The sequence below is a fragment of the Callospermophilus lateralis genome, chromosome 10 (assembly GCF_048772815.1).
Source record: "Callospermophilus lateralis isolate mCalLat2 chromosome 10, mCalLat2.hap1, whole genome shotgun sequence".
NCBI lineage: Eukaryota > Metazoa > Chordata > Mammalia > Rodentia > Sciuridae > Callospermophilus > Callospermophilus lateralis.
This window is the reverse complement of record NC_135314.1, coordinates 9694330-9710628: the sequence shown is the minus strand read 5'-3', so window position 1 is coordinate 9710628 and position 16299 is coordinate 9694330. Positions and strand designations below refer to the sequence as shown.

General features: G+C 41.1%; 1 protein-coding gene and 1 pseudogene across 1 annotated transcript in view; one reads left to right on the top strand and one right to left on the bottom strand.

The window, feature by feature from the left end:
- The window catches only part of Kcne1 (potassium voltage-gated channel subfamily E regulatory subunit 1), a 40888-nt gene extending 25183 nt beyond the window's left edge, over positions 1–15705 (bottom strand). The window contains exon 1 of the mRNA XM_076868627.2: positions 15689–15705. The gene's annotated coding sequence lies outside the window, so the exon portion shown is untranslated. The remainder of the gene's footprint in view (positions 1–15688) is intronic.
- LOC143408123 (elongation factor 1-alpha 1 pseudogene) lies at positions 11503–13153 on the top strand (annotated as a pseudogene).
- Positions 15706–16299: the final 594 nt, after the last annotated feature.

Below are 16299 nucleotides of genomic sequence, written 5' to 3'. Positions count from 1 at the left end.
GGTACAAGGGGTATGGGAATTCCCTGTACTACCTGCTCAATTTTTCTCCAAAACGATTGTAAAAAAAAAAAATCTCTTAAACTTCTTTTTTTTTTTTTAAATGAATACACCACTTTAATGTGGCACAAAGCAAAGATGAATCTCTTGAATGTAAAGCGGAGCAGGAGCAGCCAGACACAGATCCGCTCGGGATCCCTTTGTGCGGGCAGCTCTGGCATGAGAGCTTGGGAACGTGGTTCCTCTGGGGAAGCAGATGGTGACAGCTAATGCAGGGGGAGGGCTGCCAGGAGCCATTCATGTTCTAGTCCCCAACCCCCTTCATGGGTCCATGTGTGTGTTCACATGCAGAAAATTAATTCAGCAGACATTCATCAATTTGTGCACTTTTCTGTATAATGGAAAGAAAACAGGGATGAATCAGAACTGTATGTATCCATATGGATAAAAAGCTATGCTGAAAAAAATAAGTGGTCATATAATTAATACCTAAAAGAGGCCAACTGAGAAAATTTACTCTCTGGGAAACAAACTATATCTTGCTTACGAAAAAAAAATTAATTCTAAGTAGAAAAATATACTCAAGATTATAAACACCAAATTTATGTTAGTAGTTCTCACTGCTGAGAGAGAAAGGGGAATAGAAATGCAGGTTTTTTTCAAGTCTACCTATATTGTTTTATGTCTATTTAAAAATGTGAAGCACATTATTGCAAAATGTTGTGAACAAAGTTGTGAAGAGTTGGATGAGTTGCATGGGCAGTCATGATATTATTCTCAATGTCTGTTTCTAGTTTTAGGGGGAAAATGTGTGTAAAAAAAAGAGAGAGAGGAAGAGAACACACATTCTGTAAGAACACAGAACTAAGACCGAATAGAATAACAACAGATTGGAATTGACGATTGATAAAGTATTCTGCTGTGATTGCTTGTCCTCTGTGATGCTGAGGATGAACACATCCATACGTCTTCTGCAGATGGAAACTAGTTTTCTTTTACATCACAAGTACATCTAACTCCAAGCCTGATGGCATTTGTATTTCACCACTCCCTCGTTACCCTCATATCTTTCATGAAATCCAATCCAAAGTTCCCTGGAAGATAATGGCATTCGCTGACAAGACTCTTTGGAACCACAGGAGCAGCTGGGAGCTTCTCAGTCCTTCTCTCCATAGCACGAACTGAGTACCCACACGGCCCTGGGAGATGGGATGGGGCTCGAACATGGCTGAGTGCACAGCAGAGAGAGTCAGAAACAAGGAGATCTGAGAAGGATATTGAGGCAGAGCCCTCAGAGGTCACCAAATGGATCTGAATAAGCTGGAAGAATCCAGGGGGTGAGCGGAGGCATCCTGGACAGCTAGGAGTTGACATGAGCCGCTGTGTGGAGGTGGCACCATTAATAGGGACAGAGAGCAGGGTGGAGAAGCAGGCCTGGCTGGGCAAGGCTGGGGGCTGACCAACAGTTTTTCTTTTCAATGTGTGATGTTGGCGAGCCCTTACCAAGTCTGTCTAGAGATGGACGCTACACGTGGAATCTAAAGCTCAAAGAGGAGCTGGTCTGGAAATATGCATGTGGGTGTCATCAGTATACAGATGGTGCTTAATGCCATGGGGCTAGATGGGACCCCTCGCACTGGAGAAAGGGCAGGCAGGAGAGAGAAATCCAAGGGTCAAAGCCAAGGGCACTGCAATGGTAACTTTCATAAAGGAGGCAGGAAATAAGTCCACGGAGAGCAACCGAACAAGAAAGGTAAAGGCTCTGTCTTCAGAGGTAGTGGTAGCAGAGGAATCAGCCATCATCACCTGCATTCTGGCAGAGACTCAAAGGCAAGGCAATCGGGGAGTGGGAAAGGTGTGCAATGGGGAAAAGCCCTGAGTCTGTTGGCATGGCGAAGCCGATTGGCCCTAAGGTGGAAGCTGGGAAAGTCGTTGGGGAAATTATCAGTTATTAATCAATCCTGGCCATTTTGGTCCAGTTGTTACAGATGTTATCACTGAGCTTCCTGGACTGCTACCAGAGATAGCAATCTGGCCTCTAACAGGCCTGACCCCTAGCAGCCTGGCTTCCTGGGTTGTTTTATAGATAAGGGGGTAGGTTTACTGGGCAGGCTGCTGGGTGGTGAGCCAGATTCTATTTTACATGTGATGTGGCCATTACCCATCTGTACACCGAGTCTCTCAAAAGAATAAAGCAGGAAAGGAAGCTGAGAAGGAGCAGCCAGAGAGGGGAGAAACCCAGAAGGGGGTGTCCTCCAGGAAGCCAAGAAAATTGTCTCAAAAAGGGAGGTGGGTGCTTAACTGCAGCAAGTGTTGCTGGAATGGGGGATAAGATGGGGGGGGGGGTGCCAAAGCTGGGGAAGTTTTCCCAGATAAAAAGAGGTGAGATCAAGGTTCCTGAGGATCTCCTATGGCTTCAGGTGATGGTGAGAAAAGGAACTAATAGGGGGAGTTAGGAGGAGATAGACTTCCATCCCTCTAAAGGGTCTATCACATCCTGGCTTAGGACTAAGCCATAGACACTGTACTGCCCCACGTCAGAGAGCCATTAACCCAAACCTAGGCCCAGGCTCAAGTACTCTACGTTCCATTTTAGGGAATTCCTTTATCAACTAGACTGGGACATGAATCGTCCTCCTTAGATGACTGTTAGGCACAGGAAGAAGAAATCTAAATATTCCCTGAGTTGGATCTCAAGAACTTTGAATCAGCCTCAAGAAAGTAACCATGAGCAGAAGTTGTCCAATGATCATTTTTTTTTAATCTTAAATTGGGTTTCCTTTAAGCTAAATAGTGGAACCATGTTACAAAAATTTGCAAAGTAGAACAGAAATAAAAGTTAATCCAGGATCTCTCTATCCTCACATAGCCCTATTAGAATGAGCTTGCACTTGCAACCATCTTTGATGAGTGATGTAAGCAGGTGTCTCTGCCCTTTCCTGAGGGGACACTTTCCTCATTGCTGGAACACTAACTCCGTTCCTCTGTTGCTGTCTTTCTAAAAGACAGCAGATGCTAAAGAGCAGGGAAGAATGGTCACGCATGCCGTCATTCATCTTTCTTCACGTTCCTCTTGCCTCCACCACAGCCCACAGTCAGATGGTTCTCACTGGGATTAACCCTATGCTGTAATTTGGATAAGTGTCTCCAGAGGTTACGTGTTGAATACTTTTCCCAGCTGGTAGCACTGTTGGGAGGATGAGAAAACTTCAAGAGGTGTGGCCCAGTGAGAGGTCCTCCCGTCACTGGGAACATACCCTTGAAAGGGATTGTGGGACCCGGGCCCCTTCCTCACTCTCCTTTTCTTCCTGTCCAGGGTGAAAGCAGTTTTTCCCTGCCCACCGTCTTGTGCTAACTTCCACGGGCACAATGGGACCAACCAATCATGGACTGAAACCTCCAAAACTATGAGCTAAAATAACCCTTCTCCTCTCCCCCCCCCCCCCCCCGGGTGTGTGTGTGTGTGTGTATGTGCTAGAGATTGAATCCAGGGCCTCACACATGCTAGACAAGTCCTCTACCACTTAGACCCTTTTCTCCTTATAAAAGTTTATTACATTGCATATTTGTTATAGTGCCAGCAATCTAACGGAAAATTGGTATCAAGAGGTTGGGTTTTTGCCATTACTATACATCCAAAAATGTGGAAGAACCTTTGGAATTTGTATGTAAGAGAAGTTTGGAAGAATTTGGAAGAGCATACTAGAGAAAATCTAAAATGTTATAAGCAGAGCTTAACAACAGGAGAGTCTGCTAAGGGCTCAGAATACCAGAGTGCTAAAAGTATGTGTGTTAGAGTCTGTAAACAAGTCTGGATGGTGCCTGGCATTTTGCCAGGGGGAGTGGTTTGTGAAGTAACTCCAGGGAGCCATTAAATGTGGAGATTTCTTATTGGTTGACTGCTGTATCTAGTTTATGCTAATTAAGATAAGCTGTATGGAATGTATAAATACCTCTGTTGTCTTACAATAAACGGCTCCTACTCCTGCTGTATCAATGTACACAAGTTGCTCGTCATCCCCCACCCACCCCCACCCCCGTTAATTTACTGCGGCATATGTGGACAGTAAAGGCTACACTGAAGTGGTTTCAGATGGAAATGAGGACTCTATTAACTGTTCCACCAAAGGTAATCCTTGTTACACTGCGGCAAAGAATTGGGTGCATTTTGACCATTCTCTGATACTTTGCAGGAGGTTGAGCTTAAAGGCGAGGGATTAGTATATCTGTATATCTGTCAGAGGAAATTTAAAGATAGTAAAGCACTTGGACTGTGCAAGGAGAATTAATGGCTGATTTTAGTCAGATTTGAGTGAGAGTCAGTAGCAAAAAAGAGCAGAGCAGAAATAGTTGAAAAATTCATAGCTTGCCCAGGAAAGGAGTACTTGTCATGGTGTATCCAACAAGGGCATAGTTGCTAAAGAGATTAGCACCACTAAAAAGAAGTCAAGTACTTTGCACTAGGACAGTAGGAAAGCTGCCTGAGGGCCTTTCAGAAATTGGCAAGGCCAGATTTATCATAGACTCAATGATATGGAAATGAAAACTTGTTTCAAAGACTTTCTAGGGCAGAGTCTTTTGAGAAGAGAAACCCTGCTGTGCCTAGGATTGCCCAAGCACCTTGAACAACTATGCTTGCCCAGGACTGCCTAAGCCAGCAAGATACTTGGAAGTTGCCACAGCAGTGATTAAAGTGGTCTCAGGTACAGCTTGTGCTGGCAGCAGGCTTTGGCATCATCCATGTGATGCTGTTGAAGGCATGCTCAACGAAGAGTCAGAGTCATGGAAGCTTCCACTTAGATCCCAGAGGAAAGACTAAGAGGCCAGATGGTGAATTGCAAGATCAGAATCCTGGTAAGCAACCCCTGACAGGTCAAGGTGGAGCTGCAAGAGTGAAACCAAAGCTGTAGTAGATGTCCCCCAAAGGTATAAGAGCCAGCAACAACTAATACCTGCCAAAGGAAGCTGTGGGCTTTAAGCAGAACCAGCCCAAGAGTGGTCATGTGAGCTGCAATCAGACGGCTGATGGGTGGAGGTGTCCAAATATCCCACCACAGTATGGCCTGGGTGTTGCACACGGAGACTTAAGATTCGCTGCAGGTTTTCAGTCTTATTTCTATCTGATCCCTCCTTGTTATTTTCTTGTTCTTCCTTTTTGGAATAGGAATGTTTACCACGTGACTGTCCCATAATTGTGTCTTGGAAGTACAAACTTTCTTTTTGACTTTTACAGGAGCTAAAACCTGAGTTTGCTTTGAGTTTCAGAGGAGAATTTGAATTTGGACTTTTGAGCAGGGTTAGAATTGTTAAGACTTTGGAGAATCTTGGGCTGGACTGAATGCCTTTTACATGGAGATGGTCATGAACCTTTCAGAGACTGGGACAGAATGCTATGGTTTGGAAAAGTGTCCCCTAAAGGTCCACATGTTAAAGTCTTGGTCCCAGCCTGTGACACTATTGGGAGTTTGTGAATTTAAGAGGTAGAGCCTAGTGGGAGGTCTTCAGGTCATTGGGGGTGTGAGCCAGGGTAGGACCCTGGCCCTCTTCTCTTTTTCACTTCCTGGCCTTGAGGTGAGCATTTTTGCTCTGTCGTGGGATCCTGCCACGATGTGTTGCCTTGCCACAGATACAAAGCAACAGGGCTGAATGGCCATGGACTAAAACCTTCAAATCTATGAGTCAACACAAACCTTTTTTGGGCAGGGGGTTAAATATGGCAGAATAGAGGAAGTTGCTTTCCTGGTTGCTCTGTGGCATGGAACCAGGAAATCAGACTTGCAGCTTCTCAGCAAGGTGGGTGAACAAAAAAAGTGAGGGGGACATTAATAGAATTTAAAACTGGACATTCAAAGCAGATTGGGGGCTCAAGAGGTTGGACATAATAAAATAATGAAGAAATCCCCAGCTGCACAGCTGCTGCCACGGCCAGGCTGGAAGAACCAGCCAGAGTGGTCCCTCCACCTTGCCTGTGATAAGGGAATTAAATGACCCTGCATTTTTAGGAGGTCTGAGATATGTCTGGGCACAGAGCATTTAGAGATTGAGGACATTGCACAACTAAACTGCAAGTCACACTGCATGATGTCCTTGTATGGTAAAGAAGCGGCCATCTCTCCTGACAGCTTGCAGAGGACAAAACAAGGAAACATTTTGCAGCCACAGTGCAGGTGCTGGCAGCTGAGAGAACCGATTCTTGGCAAACCCAGGTTGTTTAGAAATACAGGCCCAGTAAACACACACTGCATGACATAGAACACACTTAGGTGACCAGGAGAAAATCAAACATAGAGAAGGGTTTACACAGGGGACAACTGGTTATAGAAACCCAATGGTCTACCCCTTTCCAATCCTGCTGCAAGCTGGGAATTCAAAAGGCTGGGGGTAGGAGAGATTAAATTTGGAGACTGAATCCAAGATCAGGAAACATGGGGTCCTAGGGTGATATAGGGGACTAAGAATTGGGTCCCCCACCACATGAGTGGAACCCAGGGGAGATCCTGTGCTAGTGTTCCAGTGTTCTGGCAATTACTAGGCCCTGGAGGTGCACTGATATTAAAAAAACTCCAGAAAATTGGCATTTAGCAAAGAGCCTGGAGCCCACCTGAGTCTAAACCCTGACACCAGGAATTCTGCGTATGGGATTACCTCTGTCACTCCAACAACACAGAGAGTGGAGCATCATGCTCCAGATGACCCCACCTAAAACTTCTGAGAAAAGAAGCTGAGAATCTTTTGAACTCTAGTGAAAAGAATTCTTTAACTTTTCATTGAGATTTTTTCCCTTCCTTTTTTTCCCATTTTCTGTTTAAATGTGACCTTAAAGGTACATGGACATTTATCCATACTCATATTTTCCCCATGTATAGCATTTTTGAAGCTAGTTATTTTTCATGAATCAGTTTTTTGAGGACTAGGATGTTTGATTAGTATATTTTAGTTTTTGGTTTTACTTTTAAATTTTAAACATTTTTACTTTATATATATTATTTTCTCTTACCTGTTTCCCTTGATTCTCTTTCTTTTTTCTCTTTCACTAACAGCCAATTTCTATTGTTCTATATTTCAGTCTTCCTTTAATTTTTTCTTCTATCTTCTCTCCTCCCCCCTCATAATTATCACATCCTGTATCACTTCTGTTCTCTCCCTGGCCATCATTTGAAATTGTAAACACATTTGCAAATTTGCTATTTTTATTATAGGCAATAACTGATCATATCATTTCTATTTATTGTGATAATTAACATTGTAGATGTCATAGTAGGAACTATTTGGTTTAATGCTATTGTTTTCATTGGTTATTATTATTATTTGTCTCCCCCCTAAATAGTGAGGTACTAGAAACCTTCAGGAACACTACAATCCACAGGGTAGAAATTTTACTGCCTCAGATCCATACTGTAAGATGGGTAGGCACACAAACAAGATGAAAACTCAGGGGAACAAATCACCCCAAACAAACAAAGATACTCTAATAATCCATCAACACCAGAGTTAAACTGATCTGCAAAGTAAAGGATGGTATTAGGAATGGTATTAGAGAGAAAACACAGAAAGTGAAAGATCACTTCAAAAAGGAGTTAGAGTTTCTGGAAAAAAAAGAAATCCTCAAAATGAAGTAATCAATAAACCAAATTAAATATTCAATTGAAAGTATCATCAACATACTAGATCACCTGGAAGACAGAGTTTCAGACAATGAAGAAAAATAGATAATCTCAAAAACAAAGCTGACCATGGAGAAAAGATGTTAAAAGACCATGAGCATAACCTCCAACAAATATGAGATAACCTGAAAAGATCAAATTTAAGATTGTCAGGATAGGGGAAGAAGGCACTGAGATACAAATAAAAGGAATGCACAATCTTTTCAGTGAAATAATATCATAAAATTTCCCAAATCTACAAAATGAAATGGAAAATCAAATACATAAGGCTTACAGGTCCCAAATATACAAAGTTATAACAGACCCACACCAAGGCACATTATTATGAAAATTCCTACCACAGAGAGTAAGTATAGAATTTTATAGGTGACCAGATAAAAATGACAGGTAACAGGGCTGGGATTGTGGCTCAGTGGTAGAGCACTTGTCTAGCATGTGGGAGGCCCTAGATTCAATCCTCAGCACCACATAAAAATAAATAAACAAAATAAAGGTATTGTGTTCAACTACTTCTAAAAAATAAAGAAATGACAAGTAACATTTAGAGGGAAACCAATCTGGATCTCAACTGATCTTTCCACCCAGACCCTCAAAGTTAGGAGGTCTTGGAATAATACACAAAGCTCTGAAAGCAAATGGATGTCAACCAAGAATTTTATATCCAGCAATATTAAACATCAGAATTGACAATGAGATAAAAACTTTCCATGATAAACAAAAGTTAAAAGAATTCACAACTAGAAAGCCTAGGCTACAAAACATTCAATAAGGTATTTCATGAAGAATAAATGAAAAATAAAAGTGAAAACCAGCAAAGAGAGGAACTACACAAAAAGAATAGTGACTCAGTGGAGAAACTAATTCAAATTAAAAACTAGAAATAAATCAAAATGGCAGGGAATAAAAATAATAGCTCAATAGTAACATTGAATATAAATGGCCTGAACTTATCCATTAAAAGACATAGACTGGCAGTTTGGATTAAAAAACAAGACCCAACAATATGCTGTCTCCAAGAGACTCACCTCAAAAGCAAAGACACATCCACAGGCTGAAGCTAAAAGGATGAGAAAAAAACACAAGATTCACATGGATCTCAAAAACAAACAGGGGTTTCTACCCTCCTATCAGATAAAGTGGACGTTAAGCCAAAGTAAACCAGAAGGTACAAAGAAGAACATTTCATACTGCTTAATGGAGTTATATATCAACAAGACATAGCAATTGTAAATATTTATGCCCCAAACAATGGAGCATCCACATACATGAAGCAAACTTTCTCAATTTCAAGAAGCAAATAGACCACAACAAAATAATACTGGGTGACTCTAATATACCTCTCTCACCACTGGGTAGATCCTCTGAAGAAAAACTAAATAAAAAAAGCTATAGAACTAAAAAATAGAACTGATATTTAGACTTAATAGTCATATATAGAATATTTCATTCATCGATGACTGAATACACTTTCTTCTCAGAAGCACATGGATCCTTCTCTAAAATAGACCATATATTATACCACAAAGCAGCTCTTAGAGGAAAATACAAAAAGAAAAAGTTAATACCTTACATCCTACCAGATCATATAAAATTAGTAATCAACAAATAAAAAATAGAAACTATTCTAAAACCTGAAGACTAAGTAATACTTTACTGAATGATGAATGGATAGAAGAAAAAAATCAGGGGTGAAATTAAAAAGTTAAATAAGTTAATAAGAATGCAATACAATATTATCAAAATCTCTGGGACACTTAGCAGTGCTAAGAGGAAAGTTCATTGAATTGAGCTCATTCATTAAAATAATACAAAGTCAACAAATAACTAACCTTACATTACATCTCAAAGCCCGATAAAAAAGAAGAACAAATCAATACCCAAACAGTAGAAGACAGGAGATAATTAAAATCAGAGCTGAAATCAATGAAATTGGAACAAAAGAAACAATCCAAAAAATTGACAAAACAAAAAGTTTTTCCTTTGAAAAAAATCAATAAAATTGATAAGCCCTTAGCCAAATTAACAAAGAGAAAGAGAGAAAACTCAAATTACTAAAATTCATGATGAAAAAGAAAACAGCACAATGGATTCTATTGAAATACAGATGATAATCAGAACCTATTTTGAAAATTTATACTCTAATAAAATAGAAAATCCTGAAGACATTGACAAATTTCTAGAAACATATGACCTACCCAAATTAAATCAGGAGGATTAGAAAATTTAACAGATCAGTTTCAAGCAATGAAATGGAAGATGGCATTAAAAAGCCTCTCAAGAAAGGAAAGCCCAGGAGCAGATGCTCAGTTGAGTTCTACAAGATCTCAAAGAAGAACTAACACCAATCCCCGTCATTTATTCCATGAAATAGAAAAGAGGGAACCCTTCCAAACTCATTCTATGAAGCTAGTATCACCTGATACCAAAACCAAAGACATGTGGAGGAAAGAAAATTTCAGACCAATATTCCTGATGAAAATAGATGCAAAATTTTTTCATAAAATACTGGCAAATCACATATAAGAACATTAAAAAGATATACACCATGACCAAGTGGGGTTCAACCCCGGGGAATGCAAGTTTGATTCAACATATGGAAAACAATAAATGCAATTCATCACATTGGTAGACTTAAAGACAAAAATCACATGATTATTTTAATAGATGCAGAAAAAGCATTTGACAAAATACAACACCCATTCATGTTCAAAACACTAGAAATACTAGGAATAATAGGAACATGCCTCAACATTGTAAAAGCTACATATGTTAAAGGCCAACACCATTCTAAATGGAGAAAAAATTGAAAGCATTCACTCTAAAAACTGGGAAAAGACAGGGATTCCCTCTTTCACCACTTCTATTCAACATAGTTCTGGAAACCCTAGCCAGAACCATAAAACAGAAGAAAGAAATTAAAGGGATACAAATAGAGAAAGAAGAACTCAAAATGTCACTATTTGTTGACATGATTCTATATTTAGAAGACAGACCTAAAAAACTCCACCAGAAAACTTCTAGAACTCATGAATGAATTCAGCAAAGTAACAGGATATAGTATTAACACCCATAAGTCAATTGCATTTCTAAACTTTAGTGATGAATCAACTGGAAGAGAAATTAGAAAAACTATCCTATTCACAATAGCCTCAAAGAAAATAAAATATTTGGGAATCAATCTAACAAAAGACGTGAAAGACCTCTACAATGATAACTATAGAACACTAAAGAAAGAAATTGAAAAAAACCTCAGAAGATGGAAAGATCTCCCATGTTCTTCAACAGATTTAATGCAATTCCTATTAAGTATCCAATGATGTTCTTCATAAAACTAGAAAAAGCAGTCATGAAATTCATTTAGAAGAATAAGAGAGAGCCAAAGCAATCCTTAACAAGAAAAGTGAAGCAGGAGGCATCACAAAACCAGACCTTAAATTATACTACAGAACAAAAAATGGCATGGTATTGGCACCAACCAGACATGAAGACCAATGGTACAGAATAGAAGACACAGAGACAAACCCACATAAATTCAGTTGTCTCATACAAAGGCACCAAAAGCATATTTTGGAAAAAAAATAGACTCTTCATCAAATGGTGCAGGGGGAAATGGAAATTGATATGTAATAAAATGAAATTAGACCCCTGTCTCTCACTCTGCATAAATTTTAGCTCTAAGTGGATCAAGGACCTAGACCCTAGACGAGAAATCCTGCACCTAACTAGAAGAAAAAGTAGTCCCAAATCTCCATCATGTCAGATTAGGCACTGAATTCCTCAACAAGACTCCTAAAGCACAGGAAGTAAAATCAAGAATCAATTAATAGGCTTTTTCGCAACGGGTTTGCCGCCAGAACACAGGTGTCGTGAAAACCACCGCTAAATCAAAGCCAAAATGGGAAAGGAAAAGACTCACATCAACATCGTTGTCATTGGACCCGTAGATTCGGGCAAGTCTACCCCTACTGGCCATCTGATCTACAAATGTGGTGGCATCGACAAAAGAACCATTGAAAAATTTGAGAAGGAAGCTGCTGAGATGGGAAAGGGCTCCTTCAAGTATGCCTGGGTCTTGGATAAACTGAAAGGTGAACGTGAGCGTGGTATCACCATTAACATCTCCCTGTGGAAGTTTGAGACCAGCAAGTATTACGTGACTATCATTGATGCCCCAGGACACAGAGACTTTATCAAAAACACGATGACAGGCACATCTCAGGCTGACTGTGCTGTCCTGATTGTTGCTGCTGGTGTTGGTGAATTTGAAGCCGGTATCTCCAAGAACGGGCAGACCCGTGAGCGTGCCCTTCTGGCCTACACACTGGGTGTGAAACAACTAATGGTTGGTGTTAACAAAATGGATTCCACTGAGCCACCCTACAGTCAGAAGAGATATGAGGAAATCGTCAAGGAAGTCAGCACCTACATTAAGAAAATTGGCTACAACCCTGACACAGTAGCATTTGTGCCAATTTCTGGTTGGAATGGTGACAACATGTTGGAGCCAAGTGCTAATAGGCCTTGGTTCAAGGGATGGAAAGTCACCTGTAAAGATGGCCGTGCCAGTGGAACCACACTGCTTGAAGCTTTAGATTGCATCCTGCCACCAACTCGTCCAACTGACAAGCCTTTGCGTCTGCCCCTCCAGGATGTCTACAAAATTGGTGGTATTGGTACTGTCCCTGGGGGCCGAGTGGAGACTGGTGTTCTCAAGCCTGGCATGGCGGTCACCTTTGCTCCAGTCAATGTCACAACTGAAGTAAAGTCTGTTGAAATGCACCATGAAGCTCCGAGTGAAGCTCTTCCTGGAGACAACGTGGGCTTCAGTGTCAAGAACGTGTCTGTCAAAGATGTTCGCCGTGGCAATGTTACTGGTGACAGCAAAGATGACCCACCAATGGAAGCAGCTGGTTTCACTGCTCAGGTGATTATCCTGAACCATCCAGGCCAAATCGGTGCTGGCTATGCTCCTGTACTGGATTGTCACACAGCTCACATTGCTTGCAAGTTTGCTGAGCTGAAAGAAAAGATTGATCGCCGTTCTGGTAAGAAGCTGGAAGATGGCCCTAAATTCTTGAAATCTGGTGATGCTGCCATCGTTGACATGGTTCCAGGAAAGCCCATGTGTGTTGAGAGCTTCTCTGACTATCCTCCTCTGGGTCGTTTTGCTGTTCGTGATATGAGGCAGACAGTTGCTGTGGGTGTTATCAAAGCAGTGGACAAGAAGGCTGCTGGAGCTGGCAAGGTCACCAAGTCTGCCCAGAAAGCTCAGAAGGCTAAATGAATATTACCCCTAATACCTGCCACCCCAGTCTTAATCAGTGGTGGAAGAACGGTCTCAGAACTGTTTGTCTCAATTGGCCTTTTAAGTTTAATAGTAAAAGACTGGTTAATGATAACAATGCATTGTAAAACCTTCAGAAGGAAAGGAAAATGTTTTGTGGACCATTTTGTTTTTTGTGTGTGTGGCAGTTTTAAGTTATTAGTTTTTAAAATCAGTACTTTTTAATGGAAACAACAAAAATCTGTCACAGAATTTTGAGACCCATTAAAACAAAGTTTAATGAGAAACCTGTGTCTTCTTTGGTCAACATGAACTTATACAAATGTTAGGCAAGAGTTCCTCAACCTATTTGTGGTGTTGAGAATCTGTTAACTTTATAAGTATGATTAAGTTTTCTGGTTGGGAATTTAGTTAAGAAGGGAAACTGGGAGGGATCTTTAAGTACCTGGCGAATATCTGGGAGGGGTGTATTGATTACAACACTTGGTTAGGGTAGAAAAATAACTTTGTAATTTACTTTAGAGGACCAAATCCTGTAATATTAAAGGCTGTGACTTCTGAAAAAAAAAAGAATCAATTAATAGGATTGTATCAAACTAAAAAGCTTATTCACAACAAAGAAAATTTCAAGAATGTGAAGAAAGAGCCTACAGAATTGGAGAAAATCTGTACCACCTGCACCTTGATAGAGCATTGCTCTTCAGGATCTATAAAGAATTCCAAAGACTTAGCATCAAAAAAACAAAACAAACAAACAAACAAAACACCCAAGTAAAATCAGTAAATGGGCAAAGGAACTGAACAGACACTTCACAGAAGAAGAAATACAAATGGTCAACAAATATATGAAAAAATGTTCAACATCTCTAGCAATTAGAGAAATGCAAATTAAAACTACACTGAGATTTCATCTCATTCCAGTCAGAATGGCAATTATCAAGAACACAGGTAACAATAAATGTTGGCGAGGATATGGAGAAAAAGCTAGTGGGACTGCAAATTGGTGCCACCACTCTGGGAAGTTTTATGTAGACTCCTCAGAATACTTGGAATTGAACCACCATTTGAACCAGCTATCCCATTCCTCGGCATATACCCAAAGGACTTAAAATCAGTATACCATAGTGACACGGCCACATCAGTGTTCATAGCAGCTCAATTCACAATAGTTAAGCTATGGACCCAACCTAGATGCCCTTCAATAGATGAATGGATAAAGAAAATGTGGTGCACATACACAATGGAATACTACTCAGCCATAAAGAAGAATAAAATTATGGCATTTGACCATAAATGGATGGAACTGGAGAATATTATGCTAAATGAAATAAGCCAATTCCAAAAATCCAAAGGTCAAATGTTCTCTCTGATATGGGGATGCTGACTCACAACAGGCCAGGGGCAAGGGAGGAATGGAGGACCAATGGTGGATTGGGCAGGGGAGAATGGGAGGAAGTGAAGGGCGATGGGAATGGGAAAGACAGAAGGATCAGGCATAACTTTTTGATGCACTTATATGAATACTGGACCAGTGTAACTCCACATCATGTACAAGCACAAGAATGGGAAGTATATTTCATGTATGTTTGATACATCAAATGCATTCTACTTTCATGTATAACTAAAAAGAACAAATAAAAAAATTTAAAAGATGATTCTTCTCAGGCAGTTGTTATAATGATAGAAAGCTGCGTTAACACAGTCTCCTGACCTGCCCCTCTGCTTGTTCCTCTCCTATATCCATCTTCTACATGGTCTTCAGAGGATCTTCCAAAGTCCTCTTGCTATCCTTGTCCCCTACAAAGTCTCAAAGGCTTCTCTTGGCTCAGGGGTCTAACCCAGACTCCCTGCTAACCCATAAAGTATCCCTCTGCATTGTGCTTCCTAAAGGTATTTTTCAACCTTGGCTGCATTTCAGAATCCAGGGGAGCATTAAAGTCTGCCCAGAAGTTATGATTTAATCAGCCTGGGCAGGGTCCCAAGCATCTGTTTTTTTATTCCATTTCCCATGACCTGATGACGTCTTCTTGAACTATCTGCAGATTCCTGCCTCTATCAGAGACCCAGCTGTTGTCTAATCTCAGATCTAAGGAGAGAGGTAGGAACTTGCCTGCAGGCTTGATTTTTTTTTCCCCTTTCCATTCCCCGTAGTTGGTAATTATTCTTCTGTATTTAAGGGTCAAAACTAAGTTCTTTGTGTTCCCAGATGGAGTCCCATTGCGGTATGTGGTAGGTTTCAGACAGAAAGATGGGAGTGGAGAGAGGAAAGGAAATATGGGTCTCTGTGTCTGGGGGGTTGCCTGGAAAGGGTATATGCCACTCCAAAACACGCCTCCTTGTTATATGGAGTGTTTGTTCTAAAGGAAGTTGAGAGATGTAGGAAAAACTCCCAACTCAGGGAATGAGTTTTCCTCTTGTAAAAGATTATTGTTATGGTTTGGATGTGGGGTGTCCCCCCAAAGCTCATGTGTGAGACAATGCAGGAAGAGTTAGAGGAGAAACAATTGGATTATAAGAGCCTTAATCCAATCATTGGATTAATCCCCATCAGAAGACAGAGTGGTGACGGGAGACAGGTAGGAGGAGGCTGGAGGAGGAGGGTGCCTGGAGGAGGAGGGTGCCTGGGAACGTGGCCTTGTAGCGTATATATTACATCTGGTGCGTGGTGTCTCTCTGCTTTCTGATCATCATGTGAGCTGCTTCCCTCCACCACACACTCTTCTGCCATGATGTTTAGCCTCACCTTGATCCCAGGGGAATGAAGCCGCTGTCTATGGATTGAGCCTCTGAAACTGAGCCCCCAGACCGTTCCTCCTCGGCAGTTCTTCTGGTCTGTCCTGTAGTCACAGCAACAAAGAAGCTGGCTAAAACAATTACAGAGGTGTCTGTTTCCTTCAGGAAGAAGAAGACTCTTAGCGATTCATCAATGGGGACGGCACAGACTTAACGCTGCCTAACAAAACTTACTAATGTTTAGCAGACTCTGTACTTTCCCTGGTCACCCTCCCAGAACTTGCCTTTCCTTCCCAGAAGGCCCCAGCCTCTTTTCCTTTTAGCCTAAAATGACATTTAAGCTCAAGTTATATTTTGGGTCCCTCATCTCTGAGTGTTCCCATGCGTCCGTGGGTGATGTGCAGGCTCATACCCTTGGTTTTCCTCTGTCCAGTCTAATTCACATAGCCCCAGTTGGGGAACCCAAGAGGGACAGAGAAAAGGATGTTTTCCCCCCACTATACTTGTGAGAACTCATGAAAGGGCAGCTCCAGGACAGGCCAGTAATTCAGGAGGTCGAGGGGTCAGTGGCCCAGTGTACCCGGGCCACAGGACTCCTCAGCCCTGGATTCGAGGAATAGT